Here is a 19,937-nt window from a genome sequence, read left to right as displayed (position 1 = left end):
AGCCACTGACTCCAGCTTATGGATGCTGCTTTCTAGTTCCTCAGGACCAAACCCCTTGCAGTCCTGTGCTGGGAATTTGTCACCCCCAGATATTTTGAAACTGTTTTAAATGTCCTGAAGTACACCTGTCAGAATGTGAGCTGAGTGAATAGGTGGCAACTTTACCTAGGACTCCTGCTTGGCTTGCCTCCTTCCCTGGGTCCTAGTCCAGCCCTTGGCTATGTCTTCCTGCAATTCTGAAACCTTCTCCCCTGTGCTCGCCCTGCCTTCTGCAGTCTGTACAAAATGCTCCTGCTACTGGATCATGTCACTCCTCTCTCAGGATCCCTCCAGAGCTTCTTCTCTCCTTCCCCTAACGCCTTCACCTTTTGGATCCTGTACAGTGCCACCCCCATTCACATCTTTTCCTTCCTTTCCTCTTTCCAGTTTCCTCTCCGAAATGTCCCCCTTCTTGGACACTTCTCCCACTGCTATCTTTTACTTTTTTCAATCCCTTTGATGCTTGAATCTGCATACTCTTGAGTGCCAAACACCTACCCTCTTCTCCAGAGGGTGGAGTCAATTGAACCAAGAGGGGGAGCTCCCTACACCAATCAAGGTGGAGGGGGACCTGTGAGGAAACACTGTTCAGCCAGGACAGCCCTCACCATGTCCCATGCTCCTCCTTACTTCAGCCCTGATCTTCTCACTGGAGTTACTATTTGTAGTATAGTAGCAGCTACAGGGCCCCAGCTGAGAGAAGGGCCCATTTTTCTGGGTGCTGTACAAACACACAGTAAGAGACAATATCTGCTTTGAGAAATCTAGAGTCCAAAGGGTGAAAGAGGAAACAGAAGTGAAATGACTTTCTCAAGGTCACACTGCAAAATAGCGTCAGAGCCAGGCACAGAACCTAGGTTTCCTGAGTCCCTGTCCAGTGCCTTATCCACAAGTCATCCTCTCTCATTCAGATCTATCCCTCACATGCACTTCCAGAACTGCCACCCTGAGCATTTAAAAACCACGAGTCTGGCCCCAAAACATCAGACATTATGGCTTAAAAATCATTTAGCTTTTTTAAAAATAATCCTTTTTTTTAAATATTTGCCATCCAGTTTCTGGGTATTTAGGTTACACTGAGTTCACATTGTTAGGCTTTTCAGAACCTTTTTTTTAAACGAAAGTTGAGATTCTCAGCTCCAAGAGCTGGGACTTTAAGAAAAACAGGCACTATGGCAAGATTTCCAATAAAATCGCTGGAGTTGACAGCTCTGCACTTCTTCCATAATTCTATCAATAGCAAGCCCCAATCTAAGAATTCTGGAAAATTACATTACCAAAAACTATCCACACTGCTCTGAGATGTGAGCAGTATCCGATTATATCGTGGATTGTGTATTTATACTGTACTGTACTTAGATTGTAAACCCCTTGAGGCAAAGACTGTCCTTTCCTTTTTTCTGCACCCTGATGGTGCTCAATAAATAACAATCCCGTCCTCTACGTTGACAACTCACCCCATTCTCACTCCCTTGAATGCCATGGCAGCCTTTCCCTAATGAAATCAGCAGAGTTGTGAAATTACCAGCGCTGGAGTGAAGAGGGGTTTTGTATATTGCATAGTAAACACCACAATAACAAGTGAGAGGTGTTGAGGCCAAGGAGGAAGGGGGAAGTAAACAACTCTGCTTCCCATGACTCTCTTCTCCTAGTGAACAGCTGCCATAGAATAGCAAACAGTTCGTGACTGAGATAAGAGTACACACATGCAAATGACGCTAATCATCCCAGAACGGTTTTTGCAAAAAGTCAGATTCTGGTTATTTTTTATTTGAACTACCTCCCAGTTTTCTTAATACAGTGAAGAGATTTAAATGTTCAATCCACTGTCAGTCCTTCTGACTATGGCAAATTGTGTTACCACATCTAGGGAGTATCTGTGATACTACCCCTATGGTTGTAGTGAGACTATGTAATTTTTCTGTGATGAGTGTAGCTGGCTGAAACATGGTGTAGACATTTAGCAGCAAAAGGAGTACAGCTTTTTCTGTACACACCCTGATCCTGTGGGTACTAAGCCCATACATAACTTTATGCATGTGAGTAGCCTCACTGAAGGCAGTGACATCCCACTGGAGTCAGTGGGGAGTACTCATGTGGAAAGTTATGCATGTGCTTAAGTGCTGGCAGGTTAGATAAGAAAAAAGGATTGTTAGATAACAGAAAATGCCTGGAGAAGGGTGGTCTTACAGCTAAAGCTTAAGAATGGGGGAGCAGGAAATCTGTATTCCATACTGGCTCTTTTGCATACTCTTGGGATGACCTTAGGCAAGTCACTTAGATTCTCTTCCTGTTTCCCTGGCTGTGTAATGGAGCTATAGTGCATCACATATCTGACAGGGATGATGTGAGGCTCTGTTCATGAACATGGTCAAAGCCCTTTGAGAGCCTTGGGTAGGCAGGTAAAGCCAAGTGAATAATGAAAGAAATGATTCACAAATATGGAAAATTTCACTAAGCTGGAATCTATTCACCAATGATTTGCCCAGCTCTATAGCTTGAGCAAATGATGGAAAAAACATTCCTCCAATTCCTCTTTAAAAGAGATCATGAAATTCATCAACTAAATTACTCAAATCACATTGGGCCAACTCTGGTGGTAGTATCATTTAAAACCAAACTAGCTGGGACAGGATTCTATTACAACAGGCCTATCTGGGTGCACTTCAGAAGCCAAATAATTCTGTGTTTTAGTTTGGAGAAGCTGCCGGTGGGTGGATTTGGAAGCATAGGGCTGTCTCTCCAGCCATCCATGTGATGATTATCATCTCCTGCCACCAGCATCCTGGCTCCCAGGTGCCCTAAAAGCACTTCTCTAGAGGAGGAGGGGACCCCTTTGATTTCTTGTCCTGGGTACCAGCCAAGCCTGTGAGACAGCATTAATTTTAAAAGTGCATCCTATTTTCCCTTTGATAGACTATAATCTTCCATCCTACAGATTTTCCATGCACAGAGAGAGCTGATGTTTTTCTTATTAACTGTATAGCACTTACAGCCTCAGCAGCCTCTGTAGGAGAGCTGGAGGTGTTTTGTTTGTCCTCTCAAAGGAAACAATATACCCCATGCTGAAGGATGTTCCCAGCAAGTCTGCTGTTGTCAGAACTGGTGGCTGGTGCTCTTGGGCCAGGTTTTTCTGCTTCCCTGGTGTTGTTTTTCTGGGAGGATACTGCATTTGGAAGTCTGTCTGACTCGGCTTCATAGCTAGACGCCTGTGTGGGAGGCCTGCAAAGGCACGCTGCTCTGAGTGATGGGGATATCTGCTTGAAGCTAACCAGCCACATAGCTCCTCAGACATTCCCTTTTATTTAGCTTTCAAATGCAGTGTGTATGCTTTACCTCCTGGAAGTGCTGCACAGGACTGACTTCCCACTGCACAAGTAAGCACGTTTACAGGGGTGGATTAGAGCAGGATTCATGGAGCTGTAGATCTAGGCCTTGGGCTGGAGGGGAACCCATACACCCATAAACTCCCAAGGGTCCCAAACCAACAACTTGTTCTGCACAGCAAGATTCTCCACTTATGCAAAACAAGTTGCAAGGCTGGGGCCAAAGTTCAGATCTGTAGGAAGGGGCTCCACAGGGAGTCTGTTGCAGGGATGGGACATGAGGGATGATTATCAGGTGGGGGGGCAAGAGTATTTGATTTGTGGTGGGCTGCTCTTTGCTTTGGGGGAGCCCTTGGACTGGATTGGATCTGGGCCCCATTTCATCTTAACCCAGCATCACAGGTTTGTGAAGATTAATGTTTGAAGGGTGTGTGTGTGTGTGTGTGTGTGTGTGTCTGCAGCACATTAACAAGAATGTTCTTAATCCTGGGGGCTAAGCTACTTCACATGGCTAGAAAGTTCAGAGAGGTGATAATGAAGAGAGATCAGATGGAATTACACAACAGCCATACCACCTGGGTTGAAACTAGAGTGGTTTATTCCTTTAAAAAAAAAAGTTTTCTGTTGTGGAGGAATCTTTAATAATTTGCAGGAAGCTTGAGGTTCACTTCAAAGTCCTTACAGTGCTGGGGAGGAAAGGCAAGGCAAGCTGTCTGCACTAGGCATGCTCCGCAGTGACTGCTTCATGCAAGGCTGGGCTCGCTCACAATACTCCCAAACGCAGAGAACAGAGGGAAGCATGGGGGAGCCGCTTGGTAAGTCAGTGACATTCTCTTCCTACATCTCCAAGTTAAAGCCACTTAATTTATTCAGCTTGAATTAAGATTCAAGGGAATTGTGTGGCTGGCTTTGTTTTTCTGTAAAGCATGCTGCAAAAACGAACCAATCCACTGCAAAGCTGTCATGCAGCTGCCAGCGATTCAAACTGCATCTCTTAAGTTTCTCTCCTCATGTCAAACCATAGGCTTTTTGCCCTGTTCCGGAGCTCTGAGTGTATGCTGCACATGCTGCTCTGACTGTTTTCAAACAGATTAATAGTTTTGCTGGAGCAGCGGTAGATTATTTGGTCTCTGCTGGTGCTAGTTGCAGATGTAACTGTTTGAGTACCAGAGAGTATGTGTTTACAAGCAGCTTGGCTCTCTCCTTCAATTGTTTGAAGACTACGTGAGGTATGTGTTCCCCATTTGGCTTGGACATAGGGGGACCTAAAGTCTGCCGCTAGCAGCTCCCCTTACACTTTTGCACTGGGGAGGTGGAATCGAAGAGCTCAGAGCAGAAGGGTTGGCTTGCCGCACAGCAGTGGAAAGATCAGATTTTCAGGGCAGGTTTTAGATCAGATGTAGGCTTCTAATGAGTCTTCTGCCGTAAATTGCAGCCTATGGTCCCTTCAGGTGACCTGCTGGTTAATTGATTCAGTTTCTGTACTGATAGCCCTGCAAAGTTTACAGACTTTCCCCCCACATTTTTGACTTTTAAAATGTTGCATCAAAGAAATAATGATGTTAACTGAGGTTGCGGAAAGCACCACCCCTCACAGAGAGGGTGTAGTGCTTTAGGGATTAGGGTTTGGTAATCTGTGACTGTGAAATCTAAGTGCCTCTGTGCTACATGCCTCCTTCATGGTGCCTTGCTGCTGCATCCCACGAGTTTTCTTATGGTGTTTGTTATTCCCAACTAAGCCCCTGTAAGGGAGATGCTGTAAAGATTGTTTATTGAGCACTATAGCCAGCCCAAAGTCTCTGATTTTCCAAGCATCTCTCTCAAGATGTTACCAGTTTAGCCATAAAATGAAACATTTAGGTACTTTTATAGCAGGGAGATCACTGTTCTGCTGCAAAACAAACTAGCTTACTAATAAGAGAACCTGCATTAGCTTCTTGCCAGGAATAACAGAAATTTTAATGCTTGGGATCCATCTGGATGTTTCAAAAACTAAATTCTACTCTAGAATCATAACAACAAAGCATCAGTTACTCTAATTTATACATGGGAGACAAAATATGTGGACAGTTAATACCAGGCAGCTACTGGAAACTAACCTTTGTTCCTTCCCCCCCCCCCCAATGGCGGGTGAATTAGCAGTAGACATGAGAAACACCAGCGCTTTTGTAACTAAATTAAAGACATTTAGTTAAATCCCCAAATCTTGCAAAGTATTTTTTGTGAAGAGCCATAATCTTATTTTGTATCTAAGCACACTAACTAAGAAAACAGACTGTGAAGCAATCCTCTCTCTCACTCTCTAGCTTTTGAATTTCTTTCCAGCTTTGCTATTTTCTCTCTTTTAAAGCTACAAACTTGCCTTCACCCTGAAAAGCATGTGTGTGTGGGGTACTGCCTGTGACAGTTTGAGGCTTCTGTCTCTCTCTGTTCATGTTCCTTTTCTACATTGTAACCCACTTTCTGACCAGGAGAGATGAATGCTTTAGTGAGGTAAAAGGCCCTGGTTCTGCAAATGTGACCCAACTCATGCTTAACTTTACTCCCATGAAGAGTCACAATCAAGTTAATGCCAGTCTTAAAAACTAAAATTGCCTTTAAAAACCTGATTGTTAGAATGTGATAATACAGTCATAGGCACTAATCCTTGGCCTGATCTATACAGCTACCTCTGTGTCTATATATGAGCCCCATTGACTTTACTGGTGGTCCACTTGCACAGATTAGTTTGCAGGATCAGGGCCTTAAACCTGAGGCTGCAAAGGTTTATTATCAGTCTTTGTATCAGAGGGGTAGCCATGTTAGTCTGGATCTGTAAAAGCAGCAAAGAATCCTGTGGCACCTTATAGACGAACAGACGTTTTGGAGCATGAGCTTTCGTGGGTGAATACTCACTTCGTCAGATGCATCTGACGAAGTGAGTATTCACCCACGAAAGCTCATGCTCCAAAACGTCTGTTCGTCTATAAGGTGCCACAGGATTCTTTGCTGCTTTTATCAGTCTTTGCGCTTTCTAGTATAAGCGGGCCCTTTTACACTTTACTCAGTTACCATTGCAAAGAAAAGAAAAAACCTGTTGTTTTTCCATTGGGTGTTAGGCTGAATATTACATTTTTAAATTGTCCTAGAACTACAAATTAGAGCCCTGATTTGGGCATCGAATCCTTGCCAATGGACTTTTGTGTGTCTGTGGAATCTCTTCTGGATTGAGTTTTTGTTAAAGATTCAGAAAAACTGGTTTTCAGTTGTTAAAGTCCCAGAAGCTAAGATACTTCAGCTCACGCTCTTGAGTAAAAATCTGAGTACAACTGCATGAGCAAGCATTTTGATCCGTGTTGTCAGGATACCAAATCTTAGTGACAATGCAATGCGTACCTTGCCTTCTAGCCTAAAGCATTCAGCCACACTCCTGAGCAGTAGCTGAACCATTTTCCTTTCATTGCTTTAAAGGGTCTGTATTAAGTCAAAAAAGATGCTACCATTTGTTGTTGTTATAAACAGTTACATGGAAAATAACGACCCAATTAAATTCAATTGTTAAAGAGCAGAATAAGCCACTTCTGAATAAATTACTGCAGTACGAATTGGCAAGGAATCTCATGGCTTTTACTCACTTGGGACCTGGTTCTGCGACTCTTATTGTGTGCCCACTATTCTCCACAAAGCAGGAGAGTCGGTAGTGACAGGAACATTGGTTCTGTGCTTCTTCCCCAGTGCACCAGCCCGTGCAGTTGAATTGCCATGGAATAGGGGTTGTAATCTAGAAAGGACCAATAGCAAATTACTATCACCTGGATCGCTGGGTGGGATGGTGAATCTCTGAGGTACAATTCCTTCCCTGCACTGCTCCTTGGTGGCATGGCACCACACCACTACATGCACAAGACAGATTGTGAAATCACACTCTAGGCCATTGTTTTCAGGATGGAGCCCTAGGTTGTGTCCTCACTTCCTGTAGCATTATTCAAAATTGCTGGCTGTAAAACACATTCTCCTGTGCTCAGAAAATACTAATCCAACTGAATCTATAGGTTTTAGGCTTTGGAATGTTAACAGATTACAGTAGTATATTGTTAGATACATAACTTGACTGGTTTTCTCACAACCTAAAGAGCACACACAAAATAAACAAGAGTCTATTGTTCAGTGGGGAAAAGCAAATGTTTTCTGCGTCGCTATCTAATTAAGACAAGATCATTTTAAAATATTCTCCTGACTGTCACAGCAGTGACATGGCACATGCGTACTTGGTTTTGCAAAAAGCAGTTCTGGTCGGAGGGTGATGCATTTCTGAACTTCTCCATCATTTTCGAGCTGCTTACGAGCAGGCTGCAAGGTCCTACTCAAATCTTGTAGTTTAATGAATTTGGCCAGAGTCCATCCTAATTAATCTTGAGGGAGTTTAGGGGTAGGAGAGCAGAGTATGAAACAATTGTTCTCTTGTAATTTTCTTTTCACAGTGTGTTGACCCAACTGAGAGCTATGTCTTCAAAATCCTTTGGGTCTCTTGCTGAACTCATTACACCAATTTGTTTGGTTTTAACAGATGTTGTTTTCCTCTTCATGAGTGGAAAGGGTTATCTCACTTGCTAAAACCTTGCTATTGTGCTTTGTTTCAAGAGCCTGTGGACTTGTGGAATGCTGGGGGAAGCTTACTCACTAGGTCCAGCTACAAAGGAAAGGGTAGGTCAATCTTTCAACAACTTTATACCACCTTTAAGATCCAAATGTAGATATCTACATAGATTAATGGGATCTTCTAACATCTACAGCAGGAATAAGCTAAATATGTCTCTGTGCAATATAATGCTGATTATAGTAGACAGTGAAAGATTGCAACAGCATGCACATTGCCCAAGTAGTTCATGATTAGAACATTATTGAAATTGGTCAGTGATCACTTAGACAATATTAGATGGGAAGTATGTTTATAGTGTTAACTATATTGGCCCAAATTTTCAAAAGTGGCTACTAATTTTGCATGCAAAAGACAGTCCTATATCTTAAAGTTGGCATCTAAAATTAGTGGCCATTTTTGAAAATTCAAGACAGTCCCTCTTTCTCTGTGGTACTGATTGGCCATCACTTGCCTATTCAGTCTCTAAGGGCTTGTCTACACTAGATAGATTTGCCACTTTAACTACACCAGTACAATTAAAATAACAAACCCTTCCCTAGTGTGGTTGCAGTTGTACTAGTATAGTTTTATTTTAGTTTGGAAAGATGAATAATCTGTATTGGTGGAAGGTACCTTTATACTAGTATAAATGTCCACACTAGGGTTAAAAAATCACCCTGAGCAATATATTATCTTGGTATAACTTTTCTTGTGTATGCTAGCCCTTAAATTCTGCTTTCCTTATTGTCAAATGCCAAATATTAAACTACTTAATGTGGAATGAATAATATTAACAATGTGGAAACTGAAGCAAAGAGGTTTTGACTGACCCACGGCCACACAGTGTGTCAGTGACATCCCCTGAATTAGAATTTAGGATTCTTGAATCTCAGTCTTATCCTTACTCCACTGGACCACGATACCGCTAAAATATTCCTCTGGTGTTTTAAGTTCTTGCAGCATATTAACAACAACAACAGCCTTGCTGTGAATATATGGTAGGACACAGACAAGAGAGGAAGATGGAGTTTGGCATCTGTGGTACAAGTATAGATCTGGGGGGCAGTCCAGAAGAGGGCATTGATTCCGCATAGAAGTATGCTAACGGGACGCAAGAGATGCTGGTAACATGTGAAAGTAAGTGAGCAAAGCAGACACAGATGTGCTCAGAGTCTATTTACTCCAGTAGATATGATCTTTATAGAGGTGTCTGAAAGGAGGAGAAGCCAGGACAAACCCTGCAGAGCCCCCACCACAAGACACCAACTACATTTGTGAGGAGGGGAAAGTGTGTGTGTGTTTGTTTTGTTTTCTTGAATCCTGGGCTGAATGGCTGGCTGATCCTGCTGTGATTAGGAGAATGCTCATGTGTGTAATCCTTTTGATCATGGAGCCCAAGCATTATAATCCAATGTCACTGTCATCTCAAAGAAGTCCAGCTCTGTGATGGATCCTGTATTAAAACATTTCTTACTCCATATGACTAAATACAATTATGGTGATCTCCTCTGTGTTTTGCCCAAACTGAGAGCTGTTTGTGCTGGTTAGAAAAAAAACTCCACATAGTTTAGTGTGGAACAATTTATTGGGGCTTTGGATGTAGGTATTTAAAGTGGAACTGTTGGCTCTCAAGGACTTAATTTTAAGAGTCAAGAAATGTAAGTTTCCTTTATTTTGTTCCAGCAAAGCATTGATAGATTTTGCCCATGGAAAGCAGCATGAACAGCATGAGAACACGTGCCTCAGTTTGAAAACATGTTTTCTTTTGTAGGTGGGTTTTGGGGGAGGAGGGTAAGAGAGGGCATGGGGGGAAGGGAGTTGGCTGTTTACTTTTTGTTTAATAAAATATTTTACTATTTATTGCAACAGTAGAACTATCGGAGGAAATACTTCTACCACACACCACCAAGGAACCTGTTACATCTTCAGTATGGAATGTCAGTGAACAGTGTTTAAAAATCATTCCTTCTTCTTTATTAAAAAGAAAACAGAAAAAAGAAAAACCTCTTGGCCTGTTTTCAGACTAGTAATGTGGTGCTTTGTCATCCGTGGCAGCAAGCTCTCGACATTCTGAAAACCGGCTCTTTGGTGCTGATCATAATGGTGAATATTCAAAGATTCCCCCCCGCCTTTGTGTTTACCTTATCTGGATTTGTGCATGCTACAATAAAAGAGCGCTTATCCAGTGCTCTGGGCAAACTTTTTAAAATATACAAAATAACTAAACAGACCAGATCTATTTCCCCCAGGCTACCCAATAACAACATATATACCAGAAAAATGGCTCAACTCTCAATGCACATTCAATTCCCACCAGAGTTCCACATCACCACAAACAGCCCTATCCAGCACCTGTCTTCTCATGAACACTGGAGGAAAGCTTTGCAGCATGCCCTGAAAGGTAGCAAACTCAGGCTGTTACAGACCTGGGCAGGAGCTGTTCCCAAAGGTCTGGGGCTCCAGTGGAGAATGCCCTGCGAGCCATTCCCTCATTCTTCTAACAATGTTGCTTCAGCTCAGGTGCCTCAACTGATCACCACTGTGCCAATATGTTACATGGCAAGAGTCAGTCTCTGAAATATGCTATTTAGTCTCTTCTGGTAACACTTTTTTTTTTTTTTTTTTTTTTTTTGCCCCCACTTCCAAACTTTCTTGGGAGCCGTATTATGCCATAATATTTTATTATTAGGCACAACACCTGATTAATTTCATTGGGGAACTCTGCTCAGAAATTGATGGTAGAATGTGGACCATGATTTTCAGTGAATGTGAACATATACACTCTTTGCTTTCTCCTTGGGAAAAATGTATGCACTCGCCTGTTTGCAGTGAAGGTTAAATGCAAAATTCACAGATTTGTATCTTCTTATGAGCTGAATTAGAGAGATGGGACCCTGTGTGCTCTCGGGCATGCACAACATAAAGTTACATTTCCCAGTCTACAATGACCTTGACATACACTTTTTACTTGCAATCATCAGAGATGTTTTTCAGTTAGGTCTGTTGCCTTTGAACCCCTAAGTATGGTATTGGTTGTAATGGAAACTCTCCTAACAGCCTTGTGGTGATGGGTGTCTGTGATCTGATTCAGGTGGTTGGTGTCAGAATATTTCACTTTTTTTTTTAACTGACCCAAAATACTTCATTTTGAATCAGTTCAACAAAATATTAAACTGCATTTGGTCACTTCCTTGTCCTGAAGAGTTTTCAGTCTTATTGGATTTTACTATTTAAAAGAAGATTAAATGGTCAAGGTAAACCAGATCCTATTTAAAATGTTTATTTTTAATAAACTGCTACATAAAAGAAAAGGAGTAAGAAATAAGAGGTTAAACCTCAAAGCTAGCACTGCCCAACACTTCCATATAAGATCCCATTTTCAGTTGCTTATAACTTTGCCAAACTTTAACCGTTTGAGCTGAAATTTCCCATGCAGAATATGAGCCACAGGATGAATTTCTTTCGAAAATTTCAGCTGAAAGTGGTTATCTGTTCCTGAGAACAAGGCTGGGAGAAATACATTGTTTTGCTCTTACTGAAAAAAATAATAATCTTGCAGCCATTTCATTCGTTGAGAAGCTCTAGTGTCCCCGTGTTTTGGATCAGCAACTTGAAATTTGTCATGGTGTGACCTCTGTCAGGAATATCTGCTTTTCGCTGTGCCTGTGAAAATCCACCCTGTTAGCATACTTTATGTGGCATCAATATCCCTCTTCTGGACTGCCCCCCAGATCTATACTTGTACCATAGAGGCCCAATCCCATCTTCCTCTCTTGTCTGCATCCTACCAGGGTGGTGGTGGTGATTAATATGCTGTAAGAACTTAAACACCAAAGTAATATTTTAGCGGTATCACGGTCCAGTGGAGTAAGCATAAGACTGAGATTAAGGCATCCTAAATTCTAATTCAGGATGTGTCACTGACACACTGTGTGTGGCCACGGGTCAGTCAAAACCTCTTTGCCTCAATTTCCACATTGTTAATAGTATTCATTCCACATTGAGTAGTTCTGTGGCCTACAATGTGCAGGAGGTCGGACTAGATGATCATGATGGTTTTTTCTGACCTTAAAGTCTGAGTTTATGAGGAAGCTGTCTGAGTGAAATGTAGAGGCAACGAAAGCTGAACTGGGGTAAAGGACGAAGAGGAGTAGATTGGGAGATGGGGTCTGCTGAGACTAGGACTGGAGCAGGAGAGGAAAACTGTGATGGAGCATGATGGGGGAGACTGGTACTGTATGGGCAAGGAGGCTGGGAGCTGAGGAGAGGGGGGGATGTTCGGGTGGGGGAGGAGGCTGGGACTAGGAGCTGGAGGATGAGGGAGGGTAGACTGCGGCAGGTTGGCAACCGGGAGCCAGGGGGAGACTGGAACTGTGAACCAGTGAGGGAAATGGGGGATGAACTAGAAGCCAGTTCCTTGGTTGTTTAGAGGGGGCCTTGGCCACTGAGATTGGATGAGAAGCTGCACGGAGGAGGGGAGACTGGGCTTGGCTGGACAAGGAAACTGGGACACAGAGACAGGGAGTGGGGATCCTGGCAAGAGGAGGGGGTGAGAAGAGACTGAAGTTGGATGAAGAGCCCTGTGGCCGATTGGGCACAGGCCCCGTCTGCCCAGTGGCTAGTTGCCTCAGCCAATTGGGGTGCCCTGGAAAAATGAGCATCCCTGTGCCCTGACCCCCCCTCTCTGGCAGGCGCACTGAGTGGGTGGAGTGGGGCAAGCCACCGTGCCCTGCTCCTGCTCCCAGTAGGAGTACTGAGCTGAGGGGGCAAGCACCTATGCCCTGGCAGGAGTGCAGGGGTACAGGGGACTGCAGGTGGGAGGGGTGGGGAAGGGCCCCCACTTGCTGTGGCCCAGGGCCCCACAAAACCCTAATCCGCCTCTGGAAGGAGCCAGAGAGACAGACTGGGACTGAGAGGCAGTGAGGGGGAGCGATGAGGCAGATCAGACCAGGGGCCAGAAGAGGAGAATTGGAACTAGCTGGGCAAGGAGACTCACACAGGAAAATAAGACGGAAAAAAAATCACTTGTGGGTGAACACTTTTTATAAAGCAGTCACTCTATAGCACTCCTCATCCTAAAAGGAAACTTGCACAACACTTTCAGAAGACGAGCCTGGGAGCTTAGATTCATTACTCTGCTAGACACTAAAACTTATGAACAGAACAGAGACATTGGAGTTATGGCTTATTACCACAATCTGTAGTTCGCTAACCCCCTCTTTTTGTCCTATGACTGCAGAAGTGTTAATAGATCACTCTACCTCAAATGGTCCCTTACAATATGTGCTATCTACTTACACTAAACAATTTGTTCCACCTTGTATTTAGCTGTGATGCTGGGAGTTCCTTTCCCAGATCTGAAGAAGAGCTCTGTGTAGCTCTAAAATCTTGTCTCTTACCAACAAAATTTGGTCCGATAAAAGATATTACCTCAGCCATCTTGTCTCTCTAAGGAAATAGACAAATCACTTAAACGAAACTTTTCACAGGTGGTCACTATTGTGTGTTCCTCATTTTCTGGGTGTCTGACTTGAGACCCTGAGGTCTGATTTGCAGAAGTGCTGAGCACTCAGAACTGCAACTGAAGTCATTGGGAGCTGTGTGTGAACATATAACATAGCAGGGGTTGTTACTCATTGAGGGTCTGCTTTACAGAGATGCTGGGCATGGCACCTCCCACTGGCTTCAATTAGAGTTGTCAGTGCCCAGCATTTCTGCAGCTCAGGCTCTAATGGACTATGGACTATGTCGAGAACAAGAGAATGTATATCAAAGACTCGGATGATGAGAGAGAACATACACTGTGCAGCACTCTCCAGTTCTGCCACTTCTCTGAGGCACAGTCATTCAATTCACAGGATGAATACTGCTTGTATACACTCATTAGGTCCAGCATATGCATCTTTCAGTGATACTGCACCAGGGTATCGATATCATTTATCTTCTCTCACCCTTCAGGCAAGAATGACAATTCTTTCTTTTTAAAGCTAAGGAAATGTTAAGGGCCCAAGACAAATGCACAAACAAAGGTGTTTGATAATACTCAGCCAGGAACTCTCTTAATGTCCCCCTCCAGGGGTTCCATTGTATCCAAGTACTGGCGCTTTTAGTCCTTAACTATGCTCACGTATGTGTGTTCTAATGCAGTTTTTTCATGGGTGAGTGCATACTTGTTTCTTTTACTCTGAGCATTGTAGCTTAGAGGTAGCCAAAGAAAGTTTGACCCATGTTTCCACTGCACTATGGAGTTGGACCGGCTGATTTTGACAAGTCGGAAACACTGGCGAGATAACAGGCATCCTCAGGAAGCAAAACCTATCAGAACACGGTGATGTCATTGGCAAACAAAACAAATGAGCTCTGGGAAAACAAACTGTTTTCCAGCATTGTTGATCTTACCTCAAATTAGAACCGCTGCACATCCACTTTCTGGTCCAGTTTGAGAGTCTTTAAAAGAGAGCAATAGTTCAAGTCTCTCACCGCCCCCTCCTCCATAGGGAACGTTATTTTGCTGTCGTTTGCTTTTTAATATACATAATTTTCATTTGTTCCTCAACCAGAACTTAACAGGATAGTAAACCAGGATTGTGTCTATGGGCGTTAAGTTAACCCTGTGTGTGCCAAATAGAATCAGTGTGTTCAGGCAACATGTGGAGAGCTCAGTGTTTGAGGTCTTGTTTTAAATACTTTTTTGCCTCAAGAAGCCATTTGGAGGCTGAAATAATGCAAGATCTGATCTTCTTACAGTATTTCCACAATCCAGGAACTATAAAGTTGTGAGAGGACTAGATCTCACATTTCCATCTTGTAAAATGATTGCTTAGTGCCTGTGGAAAACCATGCAAATATTAGAACCTACATACACTTCTGTAACAAATCACATTTGAAGACCCAAGGAAAAGTTTTGCAAAGCCCAATCCCATATTCAAAAGGGACTTAGGCACTTACGAGTCTGTTTCCTTGGAAGTCAGTGTGATCTAGGCTCTTAAGTCACTTACTGCTTTTGAAGGCGTTACCTCTGAACCAGAACATAAGAATGGCCCTACTGGGTCAGACCAAGGGTCCATCTAGCCCAGTATCCTGTCTTCTGACAGGGGCCAATGCCAGGTGCCCCAGAGGGAATGAACAGAACAGGTAGTCACTAAGTGATCCGTCCCGTTGCTCATTCCCAGCTTCTGGCAAACAGAGACTAGGGACACCATTTCTGCCCATCCTGGCTAATTGCCAATTGATGAAATCTCATGCTCCAGTGCATCAGCAGATTGCCACAGAGGTCAAGAAGGAATTTCTTTCCTGCATAGTACAATTGTCAGGTATATTTGGTGTGTATGTGCCATTGTTGAACATATAATACTATTCACCATACTAAATCAGATCAAGCATATGTCCCTGTTCTGAAGCAGGTCCCATCAGTGGCCTATGCAGCTGTCTGAAAGACAAAAAAACATTTTCCCATGAGATTTTTTAACTATAGCAATGTTCAAAATGGATATATTTTTCAAACCCACTTCTGGGATCTCATCAATTTTTTTTCTATCAAAATGTTACCACAATTGTGTTTGAAATAGTTATTTAAACTGTGACAACATTTAAAAGTTTGATAAGCAGTTTAATTAACATCACACAAACTTTTGTGAAAATGTTGAAGTGTTGACAATATTTTACAAAAAGTTCTGTTTTCAGTAAAAAGCCATTTTTTGTTAGGAAACTTTTTGTGCAAAAAAATAGTGGATGGATCTGGTGGCCAGTCTCCTTTTTATCCTTCTTATGTCATGTTCATCTCTGCCTTGAGCTGAGTTTTTTTTTTTTTATTTTGATGTTGGTGTTAAATCCTGCTCTCTTTTTGCTCTTGGGTGAGAACTTCTGCATCTGTTTCTTTAATTTGTCGTGTATACGCTAGATAAGACGACATGCAGACAGGAGCCTAATCCTGTCCATTTGAGTGTTATACTCTTTAATGGGGTATCATGATAGCAACCTCTTTCCCCCAGTCAGCTTCAGAATGGTACCTTTCACTCTCTTGGGCAGAAAGATTCATGATCATCTGCTGTTCACAGGAACCCTTCTCCACAGTAGCTCCACCCTCTCCTGCCAAGCACAGACTTTGAAGGAAGCTGAGATCTTGTGTATTAAACTAAACTCTAATGAACTGCAGCCCCTTGCTTTACAGGTTCTCTTGGTTAACATGCAGACTGCTGATCCACTTCAAGGCTTCATCAATAGTGCTCCTGGTCTGCTATCGTGGAGCCAAGGTATCGCTCCCATCACTTCCAATACACTCTCACACACTTTTGACCCAAATTCTTTGCATTACCACATTGGAGCCAGAGTCTAGAACTGGACGTGATTCTAAGAATTCAGTGTTGCTGTGGTGGGACACACCCTTTCCTGCCTGCCTCTGAATCACAGTGGTAGAGGGAATGAGCAGGATAAGTTCTTTGTCATATTGCCAGGAGTAAAATCCCTCCCTACTTTTTCATTGACCAAGGAGATGGGAAAGATTTATTAGATTATCTAGGCCATCTCCTTGCCAGTGCCCAATTGTCCCCATTTTTACATTCACTAGTGTTTTATTTTGGTTACTTTTAAAGGGATATGTCAATTTAAAACTCCCACGTCTGTCTGAAAGTTTTGTACCTACAGCTGTTAAAAGTAGCTGCTAAGATACCTTGACTGAAAGAAGCTAAGGAGGGGGATTTCTCTTTTTCCTGTTGGCTTAGTTTGTGCATTTGATATCACTGTGCACATAGATGGTTTCATTGTTTTTCCAATCTGGTCAGTCAGTTGGTTTCCTTTATGTTGTGCAAAACATCCACACAAACAAGTGTGATAAAAACATTTTAAAAGAAAATGTTAGTGTAAAACCACAACAAATTGGCTGGCGGACTCAGGGACCCGTGCTTTACTTGAAATCACTTTTAACTCGTTCTCTAAAACTGCTCTGATTTCAAGTGGACAGCAATACTTGAAATGCCCCAAATGATCAGGGCTTCCACCTCTTTCTATTAGAAACTGTTCCACAGGATTAGAGATCTTGCAGTCAGGAATGTTTCCTCATATTCAACCTCCATCTACCTTTTCTTAATTTCATCCACTTACTCCTAGTAAAAGGAACTGGCCTCCCACCTGAAAAGTAGAAACCTTGGCTTTGAAACACTAGGAAAATTGCCAATATGTACAATATATGTACATGGGGCTTGAGCCTTTCTATCTGTTTTGGTAATGGGAGCAATATAAGTACCTATAATGTGTTTAACATATTTATCCTCACAATACCCCTGTGAAAGAGGGAAGTGCTGCTAACCCCATTTCATGATGGACATCTGAGGAACAGAACGACCAAGAGACCTGCTGCAGATCACACAGAAGGTGTGTGTCAGAGGAAGAAATTGAACAGAGGTCTCCCAAGTTGCAGTCTAGCACTCAGTGCAATGGGTTGTCTTCCATTCTGAATCTATCCCGACTTCATTGATGCTAGTCTTACTGGGAGCTAATGGAACTAAGCCCTATCAATAATGTCACTGTGCTGGAGACAGCTGTGTAGCACAGCTGAGGTACTGCAGTATGCAGTGCCATTGGCCGCCACTGGGGGGAGGCTGAAGCTTTTGCAGTCTCTGGACTCGGGATGTCATATAGGTGGCTGCCCTGAGTCGTCCTGGCTCTGAAGCCCGTAGACTCCAAGGCAGCGAAGGGGGAGGCACAAATACTGGTTCCTGTAGGACCACTTCTCTCTTGATGTGGAGTGTAGGGCTTCCTGCAGCCACAGTCCTTCCCTGCTGCCTCTACTTCTCCAGGACCAGCAGTGTACAGGTGGGTGTAGCGTAGTCCTGAGTGAGTTGTTGGTGGATGTCTGGTAGGAGGGAGGCGGGTTCTGTGCTTGTGGAGGAGTTTTCTGACCTGTGTGCGTGTGCGTGTGTCTGATGGAAATAGGGGGAAAGGTTTCAGAGTTGACGGGCTGGTTATGAGATGTGGAGAGGTGAGGTAGGCAGTGGAAGGGCTTTTGGATAGGTATGAGGGCAGGGTTGCCACCTGGCCATGTTTTCCCAGGATCATCCCTTTTTCTGAGGTAGCTGTCCTGGGAAATGCTCAATACACACAGCCGGCTGTCTAGTTTTATGGGCTCTCAAAATCATCCGAGTTGTCCTGGTTTTTTGTACTTCAAAGGTGGCAACCGTCGTGGGGGGCAGGGTCTGCACTGGTTGGGTTGAAGGAAACTGGGAAGGCTTGGGGAGGTTCTGAGCTAGGAGTGGGATGTGCTGGGTTTACAGAGTTGAGTTCACGGGACAATTAAATCCTTTAGTGAATGAGGCTGGGGGTGACTTGGTTGTGAGTGTGGGAATGGGGAGACAGCAGGGAGATGATAGGATAGAGCTATCTAGGAGGGAGGGAGAGAGGTTGAGATGAGGAGAGAACTGTGTTCACCCACCCTGCCCTTTATGGTGAAGTGTTTTTCACTCTGAAGAGCAGGGCACTGACGTGGAAGAGTGCATCTCCCTCCTCCTCTGCCACTTCTCCATATCCCCACCAAAGGACTTTCCTGTAACACCTCCCCAATGCTATCCCAGTTTTTTATTTTCAAATATGATTAACCTTGAGGGGTTATTTTGGGCACCAGCTACCACTGGGTTTTTCCCATGATGTAACTCCACTGATTTCACTGAAGTTACTCATGACTCTCAGTACTGAAAGTGAGATCAGAATAAGACCCATGGTCCAAAGATTTTGTCTATTTCTAAATTGCCAGTTTCTCTCTCTGCATATTGCCTCCTTCAACCCCTGACAAATATTGTTTTCATTTGGCCACTATCCAGGGCAGTAGGAGAGAAAGGGTTAATATTGACACCTCCCTCCCCCCCCAAGCAATAACAACAGGAAAAGCACATTTCTTCCTTGCACCTGTGTGCTGTCCAGTGGGCATTCTATTGTTTATGCAGTCACTGTGGATCTTTTTCTCTTTAGAGGTTGAAGAGCTCTAGCAGCCAGCTGTTCTGTCTTCTGTGTTTTTTACCTCCTCTCACAATTCCAGGTCTTTGTGTTCTAGAAACAATTAGGAATAGAGAAATCATTCGAGTGGACCTGATCTGACCCCACCTCCTGTTACTGAAGAGTTTAAAAATAAACAACAACACCGTCTTTTCCTTTAAAGAAAGGGATTCCACTCCTTTCTTCCATTAATTTGACTAGTACCTCTTGGCTGGCTTTTTTATCCCTGTGACTATCTGCTGATCATTCTACTCTTCTAGTACAGTGTATCATTTAGTAGGTTTGAGGAGCCCTGTTTTGGCCAAAAAAAAAACCCCCAAAAAACAACAACCCACCATTCCACAAATGTTACTGAGAAGTGTTTTATTTCTTTAAAGTGTACAATACCACATATAGAGAGGACAGATTCTTTAGGCTCTATGCAGAGGCTGGTGTAGGTTCTAAACTGGTTTAGAAATGAGTTATTTTCAAACCCTTAAGTAACAATTGCATGATCTGCACAGGCACTGTTTAAAGTTTGGTTCTGTGTTGAAAACTGACTTCTGGAACTCACTAAGTAAATGTGTCATGTCCCCCTTTAGTGCCTACTCCATATAAAGTGTCTCATATTGATAGCAGTGAATGAAGTTCCTTCTTTAGCACAGAGTAGAGACTCTTTGTAAAGATCAGCCTTGGTGACAGAACCCAGGAGTTCATGCACCAAAGCACTGGCCTGTAGCACTTCAGCTGAAGGAGAAACTTCATTAGCTTCTAGAAGGTTCTTATTCTTTATGCAGACATGCCACTACTGGGGACATGTAACACTGCGCATGTTATACAAGCCCCCTGTCAAGTGTCCTATTCAGTGTCATACTCAATGTTTTTGCTGTCTAAGCGTGTTTCAAGTCTCATCCACTCACTTCAGTGATGTGGCAGAACAGCACTGCTAAGAGATGGTGAGCTGGAGTCTATTCATCTACGGAAGTGTTTAC

The 19,937-nt window shown here is 43.3% G+C and overlaps 2 protein-coding genes across 11 annotated transcripts in view; one reads left to right on the top strand and one right to left on the bottom strand.

The window, feature by feature from the left end:
- The window catches only part of LOC127044377 (uncharacterized), a 564,702-nt gene that overhangs the window by 240,627 nt on the left and 304,138 nt on the right, over positions 1 to 19,937 (bottom strand). The gene's annotated exons all lie outside the window — the stretch shown is intronic.
- The window catches only part of JCAD (junctional cadherin 5 associated), an 83,647-nt gene that overhangs the window by 40,900 nt on the left and 22,810 nt on the right, over positions 1 to 19,937 (top strand). For 2 of the 10 annotated variants that reach the window (XR_007772457.1, XM_050939007.1), the window contains exons 1-2: positions 4,060 to 4,180; positions 7,986 to 8,048. The exons of 3 other annotated variants lie outside the window; for them this stretch is intronic. The gene's annotated coding sequence lies outside the window, so the exon portion shown is untranslated. Of the gene's footprint in view, positions 1 to 4,059; positions 4,181 to 7,985; positions 8,049 to 16,172; positions 16,236 to 17,704; positions 17,794 to 19,937 lie in introns of those variants that run through there. 5 more of the 10 variants (XR_007772458.1, XR_007772460.1, XR_007772463.1 and 2 more) reach the window with 5 other exon arrangements.

The sequence above is a fragment of the Gopherus flavomarginatus genome, chromosome 2 (assembly GCF_025201925.1).
Source record: "Gopherus flavomarginatus isolate rGopFla2 chromosome 2, rGopFla2.mat.asm, whole genome shotgun sequence".
Taxonomy (NCBI): Eukaryota; Metazoa; Chordata; order Testudines; family Testudinidae; genus Gopherus; species Gopherus flavomarginatus.
This window is presented reverse-complemented; position numbering and strand designations above follow the sequence as displayed.